The sequence below is a fragment of the Halichoerus grypus genome, chromosome 12 (assembly GCF_964656455.1).
Source record: "Halichoerus grypus chromosome 12, mHalGry1.hap1.1, whole genome shotgun sequence".
Taxonomy (NCBI): Eukaryota; Metazoa; Chordata; class Mammalia; order Carnivora; family Phocidae; genus Halichoerus; species Halichoerus grypus.
The window spans coordinates 50,371,628-50,395,302 of NC_135723.1; the positions used below are offsets into that span (position 1 = coordinate 50,371,628).

Consider the following 23,675-nt stretch of genomic DNA (forward strand, 5'->3'; position numbering starts at 1 on the left):
TAAATTGGTAACAGAAGTGATTTTGTTAATACAAAGTTGTAAAAGTGATCATATTGATTCACAAGAAGAGGATGTGTTATATTCTTGTCCTATATACATAACTATGATTTAATCTACCTATAATGGAGGGAAGGGGGAGTGGAGTACAGAAGATACTAATAAACCTGCAGCTCATCCTGCCTTTTTGAGAAGTTTTTTCTTTTACTTGTCTTTAAAATCTTAGGTGAAACATGTTTAATTTCCTATTTCTATTACTTGTCTACAACTCAGCAATGTGGTAAGACAGAGGGACAATGTATGACTGAAATGTCCTATAGTAAGGTGAATGTATATTCCTAATCATCTGTTGTGTGGGGCCCATCTGAAGCAATATTTATGGGGGTTCTTTGGTCACAAAAAGTTTACTCTTAATAATGAAATCAAATCTGGCTTAAGAAATCTCAATACTTGCAGTCAAAATAAATTTGTAAACTTTTACATTATTTTTCAAAGTGTACTTCATGAAACACCTCACTCTGAGGCATTGTTAACAGGTATTATACAAAAATAGCCAATATCAATTTTTCAGAAGCAAACACGCACACACATACACATACTTGTGAACATACTCCAGCAAGTGAAACATAAATCCAAGAAAAGAGCTATGGAAATAAGAAATAAGGTCGAGCAAGGAACCAGGAAGACTAATACCTGCCTAAATAACTGTTGAAAGTAAGGCTGTGCAGCTAAATCCCTGAGTTAAAGGATTCTTTAAAAAAAGGGATACATGAGCTGGCTCAGTTGGAAGAGCATGCAACTCTTGATCTTGGGGTCATGAGTTCAAGCCCCATGATGGGTGTAGAAATTACTTAAATAAATAAAACTTATATAAAAAAAGAGGGGTATATGGGAACGTATTTCAGAAAAGGGTAAAATTAGCCTCTGTCGACCTTCCTGGTATCTTTAGATTTAAGTATGGAAATAATATCATGGTGCATCTTACCTAGAAGAAAAATGAGACCAGGAATCTGGGAACCGGGCCCAAAGTAGGAAGTGAGAGGTTGTTGCTAGGTCAACAAGGAGTCATCTATGAATTATGAGTATGCAAAAATCATGCAGATTACATTTGGACAATCTGAAGTCAATGTATGTATTATCTATAATATAAAGAATTAGTTGTTCGTTTTCTAGAAAGGGGTTATTACTTTGTAGGGTGGAAAGAATACTTTCCTTTCTGGGGAAATGCAGGCAGATTGTAGAGCGTTGCTCTGAGTTTTCTAGACCATGCTTCTCTTAACAACAGAGCCACCCAGGCGCGCCCCCCCCTTTTTTTTGAAAGATTTTATTTATTTATTTGACAGAGAGAGACACAGCGAGAGAGGGAACACAAGCAGATCATGCTTCTCTTAAAGGCAAAAGTCTCAGCGAATGACAAGAACAGTACATGTCATGATCTTGGCAGCCTAAGGAAAAGTTCAGTTGAAGCTTATCACCCTTCTCCATTCCCCAAAACACAAACAGCTCTGTTGGAAATATACAGAATTATTGTCTTTGGATGGTGACTTGGTTTCCTCTTTTTTTTATACTGTTCCATAATTAGCAAGTTTAGATTGATGGTTATTTATTTTTTATTTGTGGAAAGGTGAAAATAATGCCTTACTTTGTAATTTAATAAGGAATCATGAAATACTTACACACATATTTTGAAAAATACAATTTTCTACCAATATATCAGGGAAAGAGATAAGAAAGTTGCACACCAGAAATGTTTGAATTGAAACATTTGAAATGTAGACTGAAGAAATTTAGCTAATTTTCTAGTTGTAGCTTTGATAAGACAGGCTTAGGCATGGTTAAGACATGTTAAGATACCTTAAGAAATGTGATATTAAAAAAAACTTTGGTTTTCTATTTCATATTACCTAGGGTTTTGTTCTTCATGGCCTCTTTCTATAGCTATGCTATTTAGGTAGAAGTTGTTCACTCAAGAATTTGTGTGATCAAAATCTATTATCTCTAGATATTTTAAGTTTTTCCTAATTTCAAATGTCTATCTTTTTCTTTCAAAATATGTGTAGGGGCATTGTGAGGGCCCTGAAATCCTTTTGGTGTATCATGAAAAAAAAAAAAAGAAAACCTTATTGCAAGATGATGCTAAAAATTCATAATGTTGAGTAGCCTTCTATGATCTATATACGCTTGAGAGAAGAAACCAGATAATCACTTTCTCCCTGGCAAACACCTTAACACACAGGCAGCTTTGCAAGTTTAATAGAAATAAATGTCAAAACAAGGAGTTATAAAGAATATGCCTACCCTAAACCTTTAAAATCTCAAATCTTTAAAATGCCTTGCCCTTCTTGCATCATGACTAAAGGGATAAGGATGCACTCTATTTGGGGAGTTTGGGAGATCACGCCTCCAACCCTGAGATGTTGATGGGATGTTCCTTTTCCAGACCTGTAGGAACCCTATCTGGCATGACCTTAGTTATATATACTTCTCTTCATTCCTTTGAAATTATGACTTCACACAGACCCCTATAAACTTCATTCAAAGGAAAAGAAACATCTTTCTACGTGGCCAATTGTTTATCCATTCACCCTAAACCTGCTTTCTCTCTCCTGCTTGTCTTCCAGCAATATCATCATCATACATCGAGTATCTATGAAAACACCAAGCACCGGGCTTGGTGCTCACATTTTATACTGTTTTCCATGTTGACATCTTAAATTCTCTTATTTAGCCCTCCTCCCCTAAGAGTACTGCCTTTGGTTTCAGAAAATGTTCTCTGTCTCATCCAACCACAAAAACCTTCTTGGGTAAGATGGAGGTGACAGAAAATATGGCATAGTAGAAACAGCACGAGCTCTGCATCAGAGAAACTTAGACTTAGGTTGAAACCTTGGCTCTTCTATTTACTAGCCACGTGAACTTAAATGAGTTGCTCTCTCTCAACCTCAATTTTCCCACCTACTGTATCTGTTAGTATGCCTGCTTCACAGAGCAGTTAGAGGCATTCAAAGTAGAATATAAATGGTCTTACACAGTGCCTAGAACAGGGGAAACAATAAATAGTAGTAATTATAATGCTCAGAGGTAGTTTCCACTTCAGGTGATACTGGCAGGTTCAGAATGGTCAAGTGACACTTTGTGCTCTCTTATAGGCACATGCATGACGTAGAGAGCCTACTCAACAAGTTCTTACTGTAATAATGAATAAATAAATGAAGTACAGTCTACACTATTGAGTGTTTCTCTTCATTGTTATAAACGTTATTTAAGAAAGCCCTCTCTTTTCCTCTTCTTTTGGTATATAAATTAATTACAGTTTTATAACCTCCCCATCCTTTTGTTTGATCTTCTCTGCAGTTTCTTAAATTGAAAAATACCAATAGATTTAGATTAGCCATAGCAAAATCATGGTTTTCCTTCCTTTTGCCATTTCCTTCCTTTTCATCTTCTTGTAATTTAAACTTTCCACATCCTAGAGTGAGAATATGAGTTCCCAGTTTTTCCATAGCCTCAATAAGTGGGCTGGAAAATGTTTTAATGGATTGCTTGAACGAATGAATTTTAATGGTTTCCCCACATCCTCCTGAAGATTTTCATATTTAGCTCTTCTTTTTGTCTGGTGTCTTTAACATCCCAGTCCCAACCCTGAGTCATAATGAATTGAGCCTGTGGTATCAATACTAGGAGAGCTATTTCTTATTTTAAATGGTAGCAATGATACTTTGCAACTAAAATTAATTTTGCATTATTATTTTCACACAGTTCTTTCTCACTCTCTCTTTGTTTCTTGTTTGCTTGTTCTGAAATGAAAACTCCTAAAATATTTCTCTCTTTACTCTTAGTGGTACCCAGATGTGACAAGGGATCTAGAATTAATCCTTAACTTGCCCAGGGACCCAACAGGTACCCAGTTTTAAAGATGTTTTTCCCATACTTAAATCTTACTCAGAATCTTACTCAAACTTGTCTAGAGAAGTTGCATTCTGGGCATGTCATGTTTTTACCAGTGTGTAAGCTTTGTTTTTATCATGTCAGGGATAGGACTTGTGAGTTTTCCTTTATCTGTGAGAGAAAAGTTGACCTTTTGTGCTAATTCCACTTCCTGGTGACTCAGCCTTCTTTCTCTTGGGCTCGTTTCTTTGTTCAGTGCCAGTAACTTCTCACATTCCACTGATTCAGCACCTACCTCTCCTTATCCAAGTTCTTATTTAAACCCATTTTACCAGCCCCAACCTTGACGCAGTGACTTCTTTGTGTGGCCAGTGACTTAATTTTTCAAAGCCTTGGTTTCCACTTAGGAAAAAGTCAAATGAAAATAAAAATAACATACCATTGATCATCCTGCTAGAGCATATCAAGTGGGGAAAAAATACAAATGAGAGTTACTAGCAATAACTATAGTCCCCAGGAAGGAGGTATTAGTAAAATAATGAGAATTCATTTTATCACAAAATTTCAACATCCAGGCAGCAACAAATAGGGAGTAATTTCTTTTGCCCTATCATTTTCCTCCAGGAATTTGGCCTGTAGTTATCCAGGTTCCATTTTTCTTTATGTATTTCCAGTTCAAAATAGTAGAATGGAAAGGAGTAAAAAAGTAAACTTTCTCAAGACTTTTCAAAGCTTCCTTATGGATTTAGAGTGGAGAGGGAAAAGCGGTACCAGGTACTGATTCATTTATTCAGCAGATACTTCCTGAGTGCCATCTCAGTGCTATGTCACTGCTTCTATGTGGAAAGGAAGTATTCCTCTGAGACATTCCCTCACTTGGTAGAGGTCAGCTGTTCAAGGAGCAGAGCACATATGTTTCCACAACTAGAGAAAACAGATACGCCAAGGATCCTACATCTCTATTCACTGATTCCAAGAACTGAGCTAAGCCCCTTTATAAATAGCAAAAGGAAATAATTAGACTATGATTCCAGTAGGAGTATGCATTGATTTCACAGTCTCCTTTACTATGGTGTATTTTTAATAAGGTTTGCCTTTGAATTAGGTTTGAGCACAAGGCTGATCAGTTTTCATGCCTTTTACTTCCTTGTAGCCTAGAATGACCTAGTGTTGTTTTTTGTTTTTGTTTTTGTTTTCATGACTGCAAAGTCTTTGAATAAAACATCTAGTATGCCAGGCTTTTAGAGGAATAATTGTGTCTCTACCCTATCAACTTTTTTTTAATAGGAAGATACTTAGAATTAAGGAGTTTTCATGAGGTCTAATTAGGTCTCTTTGCAATCCTAACAGAAGAATAGTAGCAGATAAATCATTAGATGAGATCATTATTTTCGTCTGGAATCCTGCATCCCTCAAACATGAGTGTTCCCCCAAGTGAGCACCATTTTGTTTTTAAACTGAGTGTGTTTTCTAGCACTTAATACTTTACCTAACATGGCTGCAATTCATTTGACCTATGAATCATGATATTTATCCCTTACATGTATTTTTACCTCTTCTAAAGCTTAGCTTTAAAGTACAATTAAACTAATGGAATATATGTGCAAATTTTTACAGCTGCAAATTATAATACTATTTTGAAAATATAAATAATTAATACATCAGGAAGATGGGATGGTTTCATGGGAAAAGTACTGGATAAATTTAGGAAGCCTGAATTCTACTTCCAGTTTTGCCACTCACTAGCGGTAGGAACTTGAAAAAAATCATTCAATTTCATTTAAATTCAGTTCTTTATCGTAAAGCAATAAGGCTGGATCCTTTCAGTGCTAAGATTCTAAAATAATAAAGATAGGCACCTTTCCTTTTCCAAGTCAAACTAACCAACTATCTAAATACACTGAGTGATGAAGGGGCGCCTGTGTGGTTCAGTCGGTGAAGTGTCTGACTCTTGGTTTCCGCTCAAGTCATGATCTCAGGGTCCTGGGATCAAGACCTGTGTCAGGCTCTGCGCTCAAGGCAGAGTGCGCTTGGGATTCTCTCTCTCCTTCTCCCTCTGCCCCTCCAGCTTGTGCTAATAAATAAATAAATCTTTAAGATAGATAGATAGATAGATAGATAGATAGATAGATAGATAGATAGAGTGATGGAACTTTTATTAGGCAGCTGGAGAAGCACTTTGCATTTTTAAGTATTTCTGTTTGCAATAGGAAAATACATAAAAACAATAAGCTCACTGCTCAGATAATCACTTGTAAAAATTACATGTACGGGGTTTAAAAAGAAATCCAGACATTGGAGGAAATGAATAAAATGAAAAGTCAAAGTCTTCCTCTCCATCCCCAATAGCCCCTATCCATTTCCTAGGAGATAAATATTGCTAATATTTTGCTCTGACTCCTTTAAAAATCATGGCACACTAGTAAATACATGTATGTGTTGCTTAAGTATTTCCTCATATACACAGATCCTACCACAAAGTTGCATGCATATCATATTTTTAAAAGAGAAATCGTTGGTTTAGGGAACATTTCATAACATTAGGGAGTGGCTAAAGAACTTTAAAATTTCTTTAAAAAGCCTAAGTATGATTGTAAATAGTGTTCTCTTGTCCTATGTACAAAGTAAGAACAAAGGCATGTTTGGAAACAGACCCATGCGTATTCTCTGATAAACTTCCCTCTTAAATAGGTATACCACTGTGGGATTTTGGATTTTTTTAAGCAGGATTGAATATTATACTCAATTTATTAGTCCATATAAAATAAGTTGGGATGTGATTATTTTTCCTCAAAGTTTAAATGTAACACATAAAGGACAACCCAAATAGCCAGAGCTGGAACAAGTTTAGTGGTCTCAACACACCACCACCAATTTAATAGTTCAGACAGTTCTCTTGGAAAGATCTCAAATGTCCTCTGAGAAGGCAGCACAGTTTCCGAAAGCCCCACAGGAAGACCTTAATGGTAACAATAGAACCATCTGTTCTGGAAAACAGACTCTGAAATGAATTATACTTGGGATGAGAAGATCAAGCCTTCTTCTATATTTGTGGGTAACCCAAGATATACATCACAGCTGCTGGGGGCAAATTTATAGGGCTCCTGGAGGTTATATTTGTGATTCGTAATGGCAAGATGAGCTCAACATTTAACCTACAGGAAGTTAGATTTACCAATATCTAGCAACCACAGGAGTCACATTCTCAAAGCAAAAAGTAAATGAAACCTTCCTTAATGTAAGGGAGCAATGAGAGCGTACCAGTAAAAATACTACCAGGAGTCATTTCTTTAGTCAAACCAGCATCAGAACTCAAGTATACGAGAAATCATCTTTAAACACAAAGAAAACTTCTGCTTGTGCTTATTAAAGACCACTGATAAAAAGGAACCTTCTACAAAAGTTCCAGTTCATCCCTATATTCATAAATATATGGCAGTGTGTCTTAGGAACGTAGACTCTAGGGCTAGGCTTCCTGTGTTCAAACCCCAGCTCTGAACCTCAACTGCTATACTATGCTGGCCAAGTCTTTAGTCTGTCTGTCCTCAAATTCTTCATCTAAAAAGTGGGGATGGATGAAGATAGTACCTGGCTCATTGGGTTGTTATGAAGATTAAGTCTGTTAATACATCTAAAACACCTACCTGGCACACAGTAAGCGCTATGTGATACTAGTTATTTTCATTCTTACTCAGTGGGTCTATGCCAAGACCATAGTAAAGGTCCAAATAAAAACAACAAAAATATCTTTAAGTTGAAAAATAATTCATCCAAAACAATATCACTGTTAATACAAAAAAATGAAAATTTTAGGGGGAGGGAAGAAAAAATAAAATAAGATAAAAACAAAGAGGGAGGCAAACCATAGGAGACTCTTAACTATAGCAAACAAATCAAGGGTTGCTGGAAGGGAGGCGGTGGGGGTATAGGGTAACTGGGTGATGGGCATTAAGGAGAGCACTTGATGTAATGAGCCCTGGGTATTGTATGCAACTGATAAATCACTAAACTCTACATCTGAAACTAATAATACACTATATGTTAACTAAATTGAATTTAAATTAAAAATTTTTTTTTAAAATGTTAAAGTTAAAAAGACTAGTATTCTGCATTTAGATTGTGAATGTATGTGCAGGATATTTAAATATATTGCATAAAGTCTTATGTTTGTGAGCTTAAAAATCCACCAGTTGTGAATCCATTATTGTACAGAGTATGCATACAAATAAAAGGGAAATTGTTGAATTAATTTTAAAAATAAATTTTACAGCTTTTCCTAAGAATCCCTTAATGAAAAGGCAGCAAAAAGATAATGAGGAAGGACCAAACAGATGTTGGTTTCCCCTAAAATTTGCCAGACTTTTACAGCATCATTAGGGTAGATTTCCATTTAGGTCTCCACAAGTTTAAAAATAAGTGGGACATTTGGATCTAGAAGAGAACAGAGATGATTAAAGGGTTGGAAACCCAAACCTAAGGGGAAGGGATCACGGAAATGATGTTGGTTGGCCAAAAAGAAGAGAGGGCTGTGGGTGACTTCACTGCAATCTTATTGTATATAATATGCCTTATAAAGGGGTCGGGAAGCAGATGTTGTTCCCCAGTGAAAATGGTACGAGATGGAATGGGAGACTTTGGTTCTGACTTGATAAGAATCTTTTTAAAGAGTTAACAAAAATTTTCTTGTAAAGAGTTGTCAGACAACTAAATCTTTGTTCATTCGACCAATATTTATTCCATTCCTTAGATCCTGTATTAAGTGCTAAAGATTAATTTATAGGTAATAATTCACATGCAGACATAGATATAGATGTATGGAGTGGGAAACTCCCTTTGTCCCAGAATTGTCCTTGCAGTAGACTTGGTCTATGTGCATTAGAGAATGAGAAAAAATGGACATCCAGGTGGGGAAGGCAGCAGTGGGATGTTCCACATTCCCTCTTCTGATACTCAAGAAGGCGTGAATTTCCTGAGAACACCATAGGGAGAATGCACACAGTGGGGAGTGCTTTTGTACATACCCCACCCAAAAGGGCTGACCTGAGGGTAAGAGAAACCAGCAGCAAGATCCCCTGTGATGTATCACAGGAACTGAGAGAGTCTGGGCCAAAAGGGAAGCAGAACGGATGACCCCGCCTACTCAGAAGGCAGGCTTCCTTTGAAGACCCACCTACCTACCCAAGAACTCATCCAGGAGGACTTCCTCTCTCAGGAGCCCCATGAGAGAGCCACCATCTAAATATCTGCCTCCCAGAGGCATCAATAACCAATCTTGGATTAGCCAGAGAAACAACAGCAATCGAAAAACAAAAAAATGACACAGAGGCCAGTGCAGTGATATTATTAGAATGTTTAAATGCTCCTGTAAGATAAAGCAGTCATCTATCATGTCAGTCAGGAAATTATTAATGCGCACCACTATGCTTCTCCTTGCTAAGAAATGTTATTAAGCCTATATACATTTTGCATTATTTCTTCCTCTGAGTCCGTCGGAAAAAATGAAATTATAATTCACATAGCTTTGGCTTTATGTATATTTGTGGTGTTCTAATGATTTGAAACTTGATAATCAAACTACTTTGTCTGCTACCACTCAGCACATCTGCATAACAAAATTCTGTGTTCTCTTTCACAGCAGTTCTCACATTCTGACCAACACGCACACTCACTGGTAATTATGGTGGATGCTGCGAGGTGTCATCCAGTCCCCCAACTAGGGGCAGAGGCTCGAATTTCCCAAGCTACTTGCAGTCTGGCTCAGAGCCAGCCCCCTCTGGGAATTTCCCTGGGTTGGAGGGAGCCCATTTAGGCTCTACCCCCTCACAGGTGCATCAGCATCCAGCAACTGGTTTATACAGGCTGGAAGAGCTGTTCCCTTGGCCTCAGTTCAAGATATCCCTGAAGGGCCATCAGCTCCAGAGCTCACCATGATACTGAAGCCTTTGGTAAGCCTCTCCACTGCAGTTCAGTCTCTGTGGCTCCCTGTACTCCCTGGTGGTTTTGTTCCCAGAATATACCCCATGTAGACCTCTGTCTCCGAGTCTGTGTTCTGGGGAATTTAACCTAAGACAAATGAAAAAATACATATTTAAGAAGTAAGCAACAAACTAATGATCAATGAAAGATACATATTTTGGCTTATCAAAAATTAATATGATACAAATTTCTAAAATGAAAGCTCGTCTCCATCCTTGCCTCAGTTCTATTCTTGTTAGAATTATTTGATCGAAATTAGGAGGGTAGCAAAGGAATCAATTTCTGCTACTGCTCTCCATCACTAGCCCCCAGCAAGGGGAGGGGGGGGAAATGTGGTCAAGTTACCACTAGACTAAATGGCAGCAGAAACTAACAAATACATGACCTGCCACCACCACATCTCCTTCTCTCCCACGATTTCCCCAATTGTGTCTGGGAAGCAAGTGATAATTCATCAGAATCAGGAGAAATGGAAAGGCATTGCACACTAACTCATGAAAGATGCCTGGAGAAAGTTATTCCTTTTATTATGTAACAAGATGTAGAAATTCCTGTAATAAGCCTATTTCATTTAATTTGAAAACCTCTCTTTGGAATAAGTTGTCTGTTTTATTATACAGCCAACTGTTATCCATGAAAAATGTGATTCTGATCAATTGTTCTGGCTTGGATAACTCTTGAAGAAGTTTTCTGAAATGGCATCCAGGCACATTTTCCCATGTGAGTCTCACGGGTGAAGGAACATGCTAATGTGTAATTTGGAGGGGGCTGGAAATATTTTTAGAAAACTTAATTGAGGGGCACCTGGGTGGTTCAGTCGGTTAAGCATCTGCCTTTGGCTCAGGTCATGATCCCAGGGTCCTGGGATTGAGTCCCACATCGGGCTCTTTGCTTGGTGGGGAGCCTGCTTCTCCCCCTCCTGCTGCTCCCCCTGCTTGTTCTGTGTGTGTGTGTGTGTATGTGTCAAATAAAATTTTTTAAATATCTTTAAAAAAAAACTAAAAAAACTTAATTGAGGGAGTTTTTAGGTTGGATTCCCCCCAAAATCAGACCCTGAGACAATGATTTGAGTCCACAGTTTGAGAAGTGATCTTAAGCAGCCCTAGTAGGAGAGGGGGAAGGAAGGAAGCCAGTAGAGGATATATTAACGAACAGGTTACTGCTCCTAGGCAAGTAGAGCGCAATCCCTCTGGGTAAAACACACCTCAGAGCTGTCCCACCTGAGACAGGGGGAAGCTGGAGTATTTCTCTACCAACTCCTATCACTTGTTTGTTAAGGGCTGCTTCCAGGGATGTTCACTACCCAGATCTTCCACACTTCCGTCCCACACATGTATGAGCTGAGCTTGCTCTTCCAGCCAGAGAAAGCTCACAGGCAGAGTGGCGCAAAGGTTTGCAGTAAGAAGCTAACTATATGGGAACTGAGGGAAAAAGAGTGGGGCACCAACAGCACCTGCTAAAGAAGTCATGGAATCCCCTGTCTTAAAGCCTTTGGAAAGAAATAGAAAGAATACTTAAAATCCATTCCTTTTAAGAAACGGAAAGGTGATTGTCAGATTTATTGTAATTTTAAGATTCCAGGCCTCTAGAAAAATTCTAATGCCATTGATAAATAAAAGCAAGCTGTTATTTGGTTCCAAAGAAAGAATTTTATCAAGAACTTATATTTAACATTGAATATTTATAAAAACTAAATTGTAAAGAATTAATATTGTTAACATATCCATACTGCCCAAAGCCAACTATAAATCCAATGCAATCCCTATCAAAATTCAAATGGCATTTTTTAAAGAAATAGAAAAAAAATCCTAAACTTTGCTTGGAACCACAAAAGACCATGAATAGGTAAAGCAATCCTAAGAAAGAACACCAAACTGGAGGCATCACACTTCCTGATTTCAAACTATACTAGGAAGTTACAGTAATCAAAATAGTATGGTACTGGCATAAAAACAAACACAGACCAAGGGAACAGAATCAAGAGCCCAGAAATGAATCCATGCACCTACCAGTATCTGACAAGGGAGCCAAGAATACTCATTGGAGAAAAGATAGTCTCAATAAATGGTGCTGGGAAAATTGGATATTCACATGCAAAATAATGAAACTAGAACCCCATTTTATACCACTCACAAAAATTACCTCAAAAATGGATTAAAGGCCTAAATGTAAATCCTAAGACCATAAAACTCCTAAAAGGAAACATAGGAAACAACTTCTTGACATTGGTCTTGGCAATGATATTTTAGATATGACACCTAAAACACAGGGAACAAAAGCCAAAATAAATAAGTGGGACTACATCAAACTACAAAGCTTCTGCACAGCAGAAAGAAATGATCATTAAAATGAAGAGGCAACCTAAAGAATTGAAGAAAGTGTTTGCAAACCACATACCTGATAAAAAGTTAGTATCCAAATTATATAAAGAGTGCACATAACTCAATAGCAAAGAACAAATAATCTAATTTAAAAGTGGGCAAAGGGCCCAAAATAGACATTTTCCCAAAGAATATATTCAAATGTTCAGCAGGTACATGAAAAGATATTCAACATCATCAGGGAAATGCAAATCAAAACCACAATGAGATACAACTGCACACATGTTAAAATGGCTATTATCAAAAAGACAAGAGATAATAAGAGATAACCAATACCAAGGAGGATGAGGAAAAAAAGGATACCTTGTACACTGTTGGGGGAAAGTAAATGAGTGCAGCCACCATGAAAAACAGTGTGTAGGGCCCTTAAAAAATTAAAAATAAAACTACCGTATGATTCAGCAATTACACTTTTGGGTATGTATCTGAAGGAAATAAAATCATTATCTCAAGTACCCCCATGTTCATTGCAGCATTATTTATAATAGTCAAGACATGGAAACAATTGAAGTGTTCGTCAATGGATGAATGGATAAAGAAAATGTTACACACACACACAGGAATATTATTCAAATATGAAAAAGAAGGAAATTCTGCCATTTGTGACAACATGGATGAAACTTGAGAACATCATGTTAAGTGAAACAAGTCAGACTGAGAAAAACAAATACTGTATGATCCCACTTTTATGTAGAATCTTAAAAAAAAAAAACTCATAGAAACAGAGAAGAAATTGGTGGTTGTCATATGGGGGGGGTTACAGAGTGGGAAAAATGGATGAAGGTGGTCAAAAGGTATGAACTTCCAGTTATGAGTAAGTTGTGGGGATGTAATGTACACCATGTGGACCAGTTAACAATACAGTATGGTATATTTGTAGGTTGTTAAGAGAGTAGATCTTAAATGTCCTCATCACAAGAAAAAAACTATAACTATGTGAGGTGATGGATGTTAACTAACCTTATTGTCGTAATAATTTTGAAATATATACATATATCATATTGTATGCCTTAAACTTATGTAATGTTATATGTCAATTATATCTCAATACAGCTGGGGGGAAAAGTGCATTGTAAATTATGATTATTTACAAAATGTACACTCAAAATTGAAGGTAGAAAATGTTCATTTTTAAAATGTTATGATAAAACAAGTTGGGGTCTATTCCATGGATAATGTATTTATTTAGAAGCTTAATAGCAATGTGAATTTATTTGCTCCTTGTTTTTATAATTCAGTCTTAGAAATCAGTCTCAGTAATATATTTGGAATTTTCTTTTGGGATATTTTTTTTTTCTTTTCTTGCCTCAAGTGTAAAGCCCCCAATTTTCCTAGCTTTGTAAGTGATGGCATCCAGTTCACCCCAAGCAGAGCATATGCTGTTCTTAACTCTCACGGCGGCTTCTTCAAGTCCCGTTTGCTCCAGAGGGCTAGAGCCTGAGAAGCCTGGAAGGAGCGAGGGTAGGCCAGGAAGTCTGTGACTGGCCTGCACTGGCCTGGCACCCATGTCACCAGCAGCCACATGCCCCTCAGGAGAGAATCTCTGCGTTGCTGAACAGCTGTCCGTCCACTGACTCCGTACATTGGGCCTGCTGAGTCAGTACAATCAGCACCACAGTTTGCACAAAACCTTTATTCGGGTGGCGTCTTGCAGTTTACCAAGTTCTTTTACACACACTAATTCATTTAATCCTCAAGATATACAGAGTATGAATTATTATATTTCTTTGACTGGTGTGGAAACCACAATTTAAAGGAGATTAAATAAATTCCCCATTTGGTAACCAAACAGTAAGTGACAGAGCTGGTATCCAAACTCACTTCTCAAAGGGAGAATCTTAGCTCTCTTTTCACCAGCCGGGTCTTTTCTTCAGGTTCCTAGGGGATGATATACATCATTGTACATTTAAGGCAACAAATCACTGAACAGCAAAGTCTGAACTGCGACACAGATCTACCTTAAAATTAAGCTAAGGCAGAATTACAATGTATGTGTTGTAATGAGCACTGGGTATTATAAAAGACTAATGAATCACAAGACCTGTTCCCCTGAAACAAATAATACATTATACGTTAATTTAAAAAAGGAATTACAATGTACACATTTATTATTAGAAATCTGACTGCAAGTTCCTTTTGTTTTCTAAACCTGAGTACTCTACTCTCTTTTCTTCTAAGACTTCCACTCAGATGAAATTTGAATGCCATTTACTAAGTATATTAATTATCTATTGCTGCATAACAAATTACCCCTAAATTTAGAAGCCTAAAATAATAATCCATATCTCACAGGAGATCACTGAGATCTTACTATGTCTTAAGGATCCAGGAGCCATTTAGCTGGGTGGTTCTGACTCAAAAGTTTCTCTTGGGGTTGCAGTGAAGCTGTTGGCCAGGTCTGCAGTCACCTGGGGCTGGAAGGTCCACTTCCGGGATCACTCGCGTCCCAGGCTGTTATCTGGCCATCTTTGTTCCTTGTCACTCATACCTCTCCATGTGCTGCACAAGTGTTGTCATGGTTCTCATGACATGGCAGCCGCCTTCGCCCCCGGAGCAAGTGATCGGAAAAAAAAAAGAGAGAGAGAGAGCTCCACATGGTAATCACAGTCTTTTACAACCTAATCTTAGAATGACAGAGCACTTTTTCTGTATTGTGGTAGTCACACAGACTATAATCCCGATACAGTGTTGGGGGAGACCATACAAGGTTGTGAATACCAGGAGTGAGGGGACACTGAGGGCCACCTTGGGGGCTCGCTATCACACTGAGGCACATACAAACATAGGGGCACATCAGTCTCCCTGTTGCTCCTCAGAGGCAGGTCGGAGCATGTATACATAAAGCAGAATTTTGTCTTGTTATTTGTTACATCATTCCCACGAGACTGAGCTCAAAACAGAACCTAATATAGAATTAATAAGACATTAAGATTCCACCACTACACTCAAAGAACTCAGTCTAATAGAGAAAATATGTCATATAACATAAATCAAGAGAAGGTCAATAACACAGCTCAAAAAAGCAAATGGGGTTCCAATAATGATGGGGAGGTGCTGTATACTTGGGGAAGAACAGAAGTTTGGGACAGCAAGGATTTGTTATAAAAGTGGCTGTCTGTGAAGCTGCTTGTCAGAAGGACTGGAAGAAAGAGAAAAATGTCAAGATAGATTTGACTTCCTGTTTGAATTTCTTCAGTGGCTTCCTATTTGGCAATGGGCCAACTCCTTAGCACAGTTTACAAAACCCCTTAGCATGGTCTTCACCTCGGGAACTGCATTGCCAAGCACCATGCTGCCTCAGGGCCCCCTTTCCTAGCCCACAACCAGGGCTCCAGCCACCCCATCTACTTATCGCCCCAGGGCACACCTGGCTGTGTGCCAGCTAGACAGGCACGCTTTTTCATTCATTCTCTCTCTCTCATGGAATATCCTGCACATCTTTTATCTGCAATACTACCTACTCAACTTTACACATTCCATTATAATGTGTTGGAAAGGGTTTTCTGACTCTCCTCTTTGCGAATCCTTATCCCAGCCCTAATATCATCACTGTAAATGCTTTTACACCTAGCATGTCACTTACTCTATTTAATTGATTCTAATATAGATGGTCCTTGACTTATAATAGTTCAATTTATGATTTTTCAACATCACAATGGTATGAACGTGATATGCAATCACTAGAAATTATACTTCAAGTTTTGAATTTTGATTTTTTTTCCAGGCTAGCAGTAGGTAGCATGATCCCCTCTTGTGACCCTAGTCAGCTGTGGTGAGCCAAAGCTTCCATTCAGCCACACCATTAGAGGAATAAACAATCAATACACTTATAACAATTCTGTGTCCATGCAGCGATCCCTTTTTCACTTTTGGTACAGTATTCAATAAAATATATGAGGTATTCAACACTATTATAACATAGGCTTTGTGTTGTGATGTTTTTGCTCAAGTGTAGGCTAATATAAGTGTTTTGAGCACATTTAAGGTACACTAGGCTAAGCTAAGCCATTTAGTAGGTTAGATGTATCAAATGCATTTCCACCTTATGGTATTTTCAACTTACAATGAGTTTATTGGAATATAACCCCATCATAAGTAAAGGAAGATCTCTACGCACATTCAAATCTTACAATGGAATGACAGTTTATCTGACATCTTTTTTTCCTTGGTGATGGATAAAATAATAATGCACCTAAAAAACAATTGTTTCTTAAGTTTGATGAAATTTATTTGCACTTATTTGCATGTTGATTCCTTCCCTGAGACTAAAAAGACCCTGAGGTCTGAGATCATTTCTTATTTATTTTATATCCCCATTGCCTGTCATAGTAGGTTCCCCATAGGTGTTAAAGTACATAAGTGAAGGAGATAGATCCTTAAATAGCTAATAAGTAAAGTAAGCTTCACTGTTCTCTACCATGTCCCAGGAAAGATGACCCTGTTTAGCCATGTCATCACATTCAAAACGGTCAGCTTACGGTAAATGAATAAAGATTCCCTAATTTGTTGACCCTGTGACATCATTTGAGACATCACAACTCTTCGTTTCCTGAGCCTTCCTGGAATTGATGTTGAAAACCCCAAATCTCTTGGCAGGACACCATGGTTTTCAATAATGGACTTAGAATGGTAAATATATATATATATATATACACACAGTTGGTGAAATGTCTGATCAATGGAGTCAGACATGCTTGAATTGAAGTTCAGGTTTTAGCATTTATTAGTATGTGACCTTGTTGTTTACCACCAGGAACCTCAGTTTTAACCTTTGTAAAACAGGGCTAATATAACTAACTTCTCAGGGTAGTTGTGGGGATTAATTACATTAACAAATATAAAACATCTTGATATGGGGGCTGGTACAGGGAGGTATTCACTTAATTTTCAGACTATCTTTAGGTCCCCAGCACCTGGCATATAATAGAATGAACAACAAAAATTATGAATAAGAATAATCCACATGGTAAGGTGAGCAACATGGACCTAGAAACCCTTGCAAAATCATATTAATTAGGCACTGAAGCAATTGTCCAAATTAGTGATATTAAAACACAATGAACACCAATTCCTGTAGAGGATTTATTCTGCTTGAGCTTCCATTCATTTATCTTCATGTATGATTGAGTCATTTTAAATTTGGATCTGGTTTTACCTCTTGCTTCCTATTCACCAAAACATGTTTCACCATGACAACATAGAACTTATGACAATTAGACTGTGTATTTTCCCACATATCATCATTTTAGGGACTAGTCTGCTGTTTTTGCTTGCATGACATTGTAATTCAGCAATGTACTGGATAATAATCTTTAGCTCCCATTGGCTCTATCTCAGTAAAACTACCTTATTTCCTCTAAAGCTTTCCCATAGGCTTTGCAACTTCCTTTTGAACTTTCTCCAGTCCCTAAATTGCTTGACTGTATTTCCCTTTCTCTTCTATCATATACTTCTCTATGTTGAGAAGTCTTTGGGGAAGCAGGGAGTCCCTGTGCCAACTGACAAAGACTAGGATAGGCATGGAAAGTGATCAGGCCTTTTAAAGAGAATTTAGAACTATGGAAACAGTGCAGGTAGATAGGAGACATGACCAAGGAGGGAGAAAGGAATTGAGGAGTGGTTAAGTAAAGTTGGAGAACAGAAGAGTGGAAAAGAGTAATAATTGTGATGATTAGTTGCCAAAGACAAAGAGATTAAGATCAGGAGAGAGTTTTGGCTGGTTTCCATTTCAAGAGGATGAAATGGGGTAGGGGGGAATAGAGACCCAGTTTTCACAAAGATATTTAACTAAGGGGCGCCTGGGTGGCTCAGTCATTAAGCGTCTGCCTTGGGCTCAGGTCATGATCCCAGGGTCCTGGGATGGAGCCCCGCATTGGGCTCCCTGCTCCACGGGAAGCCTGCTTCTCCCTCTCCCACTCCCCGTGCTTGTGTTCCCTCTCTCACTGTGTCTCTCTCTGTCAAATAAATAAATAAAATCTTTTTTTTAAAAAAAAAGATCTTTAACTAAGAGCCTGACATAAAATGTTTAATCTTCACCGGATAAATCCTACTGGAAAGTAAGTTCTAGGTATCAGTGCAGAAAGAGATTAAAAACCCCCTTTATCCTACAGTAATGTAGAAACACAATCCCAGAACAGTAAAATAAACAACAAATACTATTTTTGATCTTTTGGCTCCTTTTGCCCATTTCATAAACTCAGCTGCTCTGCTGGGGGCTAACCCGAGCCCAGCAGTCTACGTGGTTGGATGGCTGCCTGGTCTAAATGCTCAGATCAAGTCAGTCTTTTCAACTCTTCCTATAAGCACAATTTTCAAAGATACTCTCTCTAAAAGCCAAGTGCTTTGATTAACAGGTTAAGTGCTATAATCACCAAGCATTTGAATGCAGATTAACTCATAGACCCAGATAATGAATCTTGTTCTGTCATGTTTTTTATTTAGCCAAAAGTTGAAAGAGAAAGCTTTGAAGAATGTGGAGAAACTTGACTATGAAATTTTGATAGCCTTGGGGCAGAGAAACTTAACACAAAGAAATAATCGTCATTCATTCAAAGAGTATTCATGGCCTCAGTGGAAAGATTAATGCCAAAATTCTGTGATTAATTACAGTTATTGAAGAAGCTAAAAAAAAAAAAAAAAGGCACCATGAGTTCTTAGGTTAATCAAAGACAGCGCAATTCAAATAAACTGTCCTAGTGTCAACAGTGAGTTCTTGGTCAAATGCTCATGAGCCTCATTGTTATTTTGAATCATAGGACTTCACCTTCATCTCCAAACAGATTTCACTTTCATCCTGAAAAAAATGCCTGACTGAACATTATTGATTTGATAGAGAAGGTGTCAATGATTTTGCTACATAAAAGTGACTAATGAAATCTGAATTGTGATATTCAGGTTTTCTTGCCTGAGAAACACCATTTCACAGTATTCTCCTAAAAATGTAAGGACTAAATATTGTGATTAGTAATTACAATATTTAGTGAAAGAGGAGAAAATTTCAGGAACAGGGATAAAATAATTGAAAGGAAGGACCACCTAACTATACCAATAGACCATCTCTGCTTCGGTAATCCAGACAAAGTTGGTCTGTGATGGATTTGCCTGCTAGAGACCTACCAGGAGCCCTGCCAGATAGAGCAGAGGCAGATAGCTAGGTTTAAAAAGAATCGCAACTTCTCTTCTTCACATTTCTAGGTAGCCTTTTGGCATAGACACAACTAATATTCCGTGAATAGAAAAATCAATTCCTTATTACGAGGCTTCAGGAGGGAACTTGTATTAAATAGTTGTTGTGGCCATGGCTTCCTCTGTGGAGCATGGGAAAAAGATATGCCTTATGCCCGAGATTCCTTAGAGTTCCGATAAAATTGAAAGTCAACTCTACAGAATGTTAACTATTAAGTTTGAACTTGCTACCATTCTTGAAATTATTTGTTTCTAACAAATGACGTGTAACATGTAAAGGAATGAAAACAGTGAACTTTACACACTTGCAACCAATAGAGTTTCCAGATTTCCTATTACTTAAAGAATGGAAACGCCTCTGCTATATTTCAATTGCTCTTCTTGCAACGCAGCTAAAACGATTTGTATGTTTTCCTAATTCGTCTCACTTTTCTGAATAATCAAAATGAAGGAAATATATGTGTGTATATAGAAATAACTTGTGAAGCCTAAAAGGCAGACACAGTGGAAGGGACATGCAGTTTCTATTCTAGTAAAACAAACCATATGACTAATTAAATATGTATGTTTTCTATTGCTCTCTTCACTATTGCTGAAAATATATGCTATTTAACTAATCAGCCATTAGTTTGGGGTCACTCTCATATGACGTCTTATACACTACATCGCTTTCTCACCTGTTAATGAGGCTCACTCATAATTTTAAGCTTTTATTTGTAGACTTGAGCTTCTTACACTTTTCAGACTTATAAGGCCATTAAAAAATTTTTAAAAATACCTCTATGAGAACATTAAATGTTGTAAAAGTGGTCCTGTAAATATACTATTTGTTTTTCTTTGCTATGTCAGAACAAGAGAGAAAAAATCAAGGCTATATTCTATTCCTGGAAGAACTGTGTATAAAATTGAGAGGGATTCTCTCTCCACTACATACTGAGTTGCCATGCTGCCAAGCAAAGCCCTGCTCTCCCTTGCAATCACTTCATTCTCTCCTCCTTCATAAAGTTCTCATCCCAAAAAGTGCCCATCTTTTCAGAAACTGTCACTCTCCTCCTAAGGAAGGAAACATGAAGATGGGCAAAAGGCTGACCTCAATCTGCTTCATCTAGCCCTCTTAGAATAGAAATTTCTGACAAAAGCAGGAAATTATTTCTACCTTCTATATAGTTATAAATACAATTTGGCACAGAGCAAACATTCAATGAGTCAGTGAGCAAGTTCACTCATTATCAACCAAATGTTGAATCTGAACCTTGGCATATTGATTTAGGACAAATAACAAAAATGAAAGAAGGATACTCGGGCCAAATTTCATTCAATCCCGTTTTTTAGTACAGCAATACTGTGATGAATGAAAAATGCTGCTTTCAAAAATGGAAGTTTTACATGAAGACTTAGTATGAGCTTAAGGTATACAAATATAAACCCAAGGTTTGTTATTGTTGAGATTATAAAGGCTCAATAGCATGTGTTTCCTCCCCTCCCCCTCTTTTAAAAGTAATAATGACTTTATTATAAGGCCTGGTTTGGCTGTAGGCAGAGTTGAACACTTGGAGCAAAGAAAAGTGATGTGTTGGCTCTCATCACTTTCCCGTAACTCATGAATATTAACTTTTTCCAAAAGATCGCCGCCCATGGGAATTTCAGTCCTTCTTTTCCAAATCTATTGTTATATGCATTGTTTTGCCTCTCATTAAAGGAAGGCAATCCAGACTATTCAAATAAACTCAGGGTTTAAAAAAAAAAGATGGTAAGGAAAAAAAAGAAAAAAAAAATTTCCAAGTTTTTTCAACCCCACTGCATGAATGCAAGCTTCAGCTCAAACAAAACTACTCTTAAATCCAGTATTGACATGACATTATTTTGATAGATTCCAGTAATGGCTTCTAGTGTGTCCTTAATTCTCTTCTTAAAAGACCTCCTCATTTAAGCAGTTTATATTTGTCTCTGTTATCTTCACAGCTTGCACATGCTAAAAACCAAGTCCTTTGGCCCAGTGCAAAGACCAGTGGTTTCTCTACACCTGAAGTTGGACAGTATCTAAAACATCAGGTCATCCTCAAAGAGGACCTGAAGGCCCCTCTCTAACTTGTCTATTAATGTTGCTCTCCTGGCAAGCAGACAACTTCATCAGAGAAGTCAGCCAAGGAGAGTCTTTAAAGGGAAGTTCTGCACACGAGGAGCAAATGCATTTAAAGTTGCTGACGGGCATGAAATGCTTTGATGTGAAGATGGAAAACTCCAAAGCAGGAAGGATTTGGGGCATTTTGAGTCTGATTGACTCTGTGGTTTCTCTGAGCAGTTATTCCATGGGCTAAAATAAATGCAGAAATGGTATTTTGAGACCACAGCTATGAGGGGAGCATGGTGAATTTCAATAAAAATCCAGTTGAATCTTTAAGTTCAGTTCTTAAAAAAGCAAGGGATATGAGAAAAGTAATATTGTTTCCTGAAATTTCACTGTTTTTATTTAAGAGGTTTAAAAAAAAGGAGAAAATCCCATTATTTATTTTTATTTTTAGGAAAAATGTTGAATCCTTATTGCCTAGAACCATATGGTAGATGCTCTAAAGTTCCCCCCAAAAGAAGATCTTATTTCTTTTATAATTAAAATGTTAGAAAGATGCAATTTAATAAGCAATCTGATCGAGGTAAAGTTCAGAGGCAGAAAAGCACAGATGAGTAATGATTTCTTACATTATTATCTTCTCAAATAGGTTTCTTCCAGTGGTCAGTTAACAGCAAATCAATTTCATAGAAAGCTTGTTTCAGTGAGCAATGATTTTATGCCAATATGGAAGTTATTTACAGATCCTCCTTGATTTATGATGGGGCTACATTCTGATAAACCCATCATAAATTGAAAATACCTTAAGTTGAAAATGCATTTAATATACATAACCTACCGAGCATCATAGCTTAGCTTAGCATACCTTAAATGTGCTTAGAACACTTAGCCTACAATTAGGCAAAATCATCCCACATAAAGCCTATGTTATAATAAAGTGTTGAATACCTCATGTAATTTATTGAATACTATACTGAAAGTGAAAAACAGAACGGTTGTAAGTGTACCTTTGTTCACCCTTGTGATCACATGACTGACTGGGAGCTGGGGCTGCCCAGCAACATGACATAGGATCATAGAGCCTATCACTAGCCCGGGAAATTCAAAATCAAATGTATGATTTCTGCTGTATGCGTATCACTTCCACAACATCATAAAGTTGAAAAATTGTAAATCAAGAACCAACTGTACTTTTACCATGAGATGCTTCAAAAAGAATAAAAATTAAGAAAACCCAATCAGAACTTTAATCATAAATAGTATTTTCTACAAAGAGTAATGGTAGGATGTACTGAGGTTAAATGAAATCAGATATGTAATGAGACCTCAAAAATGTAACATGGTTAATTATGCAAATATTCATTTTAAATAGAGTCTTAAGGCTTGGAACTAAATGGAATAATAAATAGACCAGGATAGTTGAAAACATGGCCTCCTGAATCTGAGTAGCTCAGTTTTGAACTCTGCTCCAAAGAAGTTACAGTTGGATGACTTTGGACAAGATACTTGAGTATTCTGTGCCTTAGTTTTCTCAGCTGTAAAATGGAGATTTTAATAGAACTTTCTTCATAAGCTTAGGATGAGGATTAAATTAATGAATATATGTAAAGCTCTTGGAATAGTACCTGGCACCTAGTAAGCACTCAATAAATGCTGGTTTTTATTAGTGGTGGTGTGGAATACTAAAACAAACAAACAAACAAACAAACAGCCCAGCAAACCCCTAGTCGGGCATCTGGTTCTGTGTCTGCAACTAGTTAAATTCCCCAGACCTCATTTAAGCCATCTATAAAGTGAAAGAGTTGGGCAAGATCACCTCTAAAGTTCCAACTTTAAAAACATATTGCTTTAAAACATGTTGTTTGCGAAGTATGCTATATATGCTGCCAAGTTTTTAAGTGGAAGGTGATACTATTTTAACAGACCATATTCTAAAGCACTTACTTACACAAAAATGTATTTCCCGGATTCTACTTCCTCATCTTGTATTTTCTCTTTGACCAAAGACTGTGGAAGTTCATTTGTTGCTTCTCCAGGGAAATGGCTCTTGCCAAGGTCACAGTGATTTTCACATTGCTAAGACCAATGGTCACTTCTTTGACCTCGTTGTACTTACAGCTCATTTTTCCCCTTTCTCCATTCGCCAGCCAAATTGTCTTTTTAATAGATAAACATATTCT

The 23,675-nt window shown here is 37.3% G+C and overlaps 1 long non-coding RNA gene across 2 annotated transcripts in view; it reads right to left on the reverse strand.

Moving 5' to 3' along the window:
- Nucleotides 1-13,872: 13,872 nt before the first annotated feature.
- The window catches only part of LOC144379666 (uncharacterized), a 109,581-nt gene continuing 99,778 nt past the window's right edge, over nucleotides 13,873-23,675 (reverse strand). For both annotated transcript variants that reach the window (XR_013442995.1, XR_013442994.1), the window contains one exon: nucleotides 13,873-14,782. This is a non-coding gene — a long non-coding RNA (uncharacterized LOC144379666). The remainder of the gene's footprint in view (nucleotides 14,783-23,675) is intronic.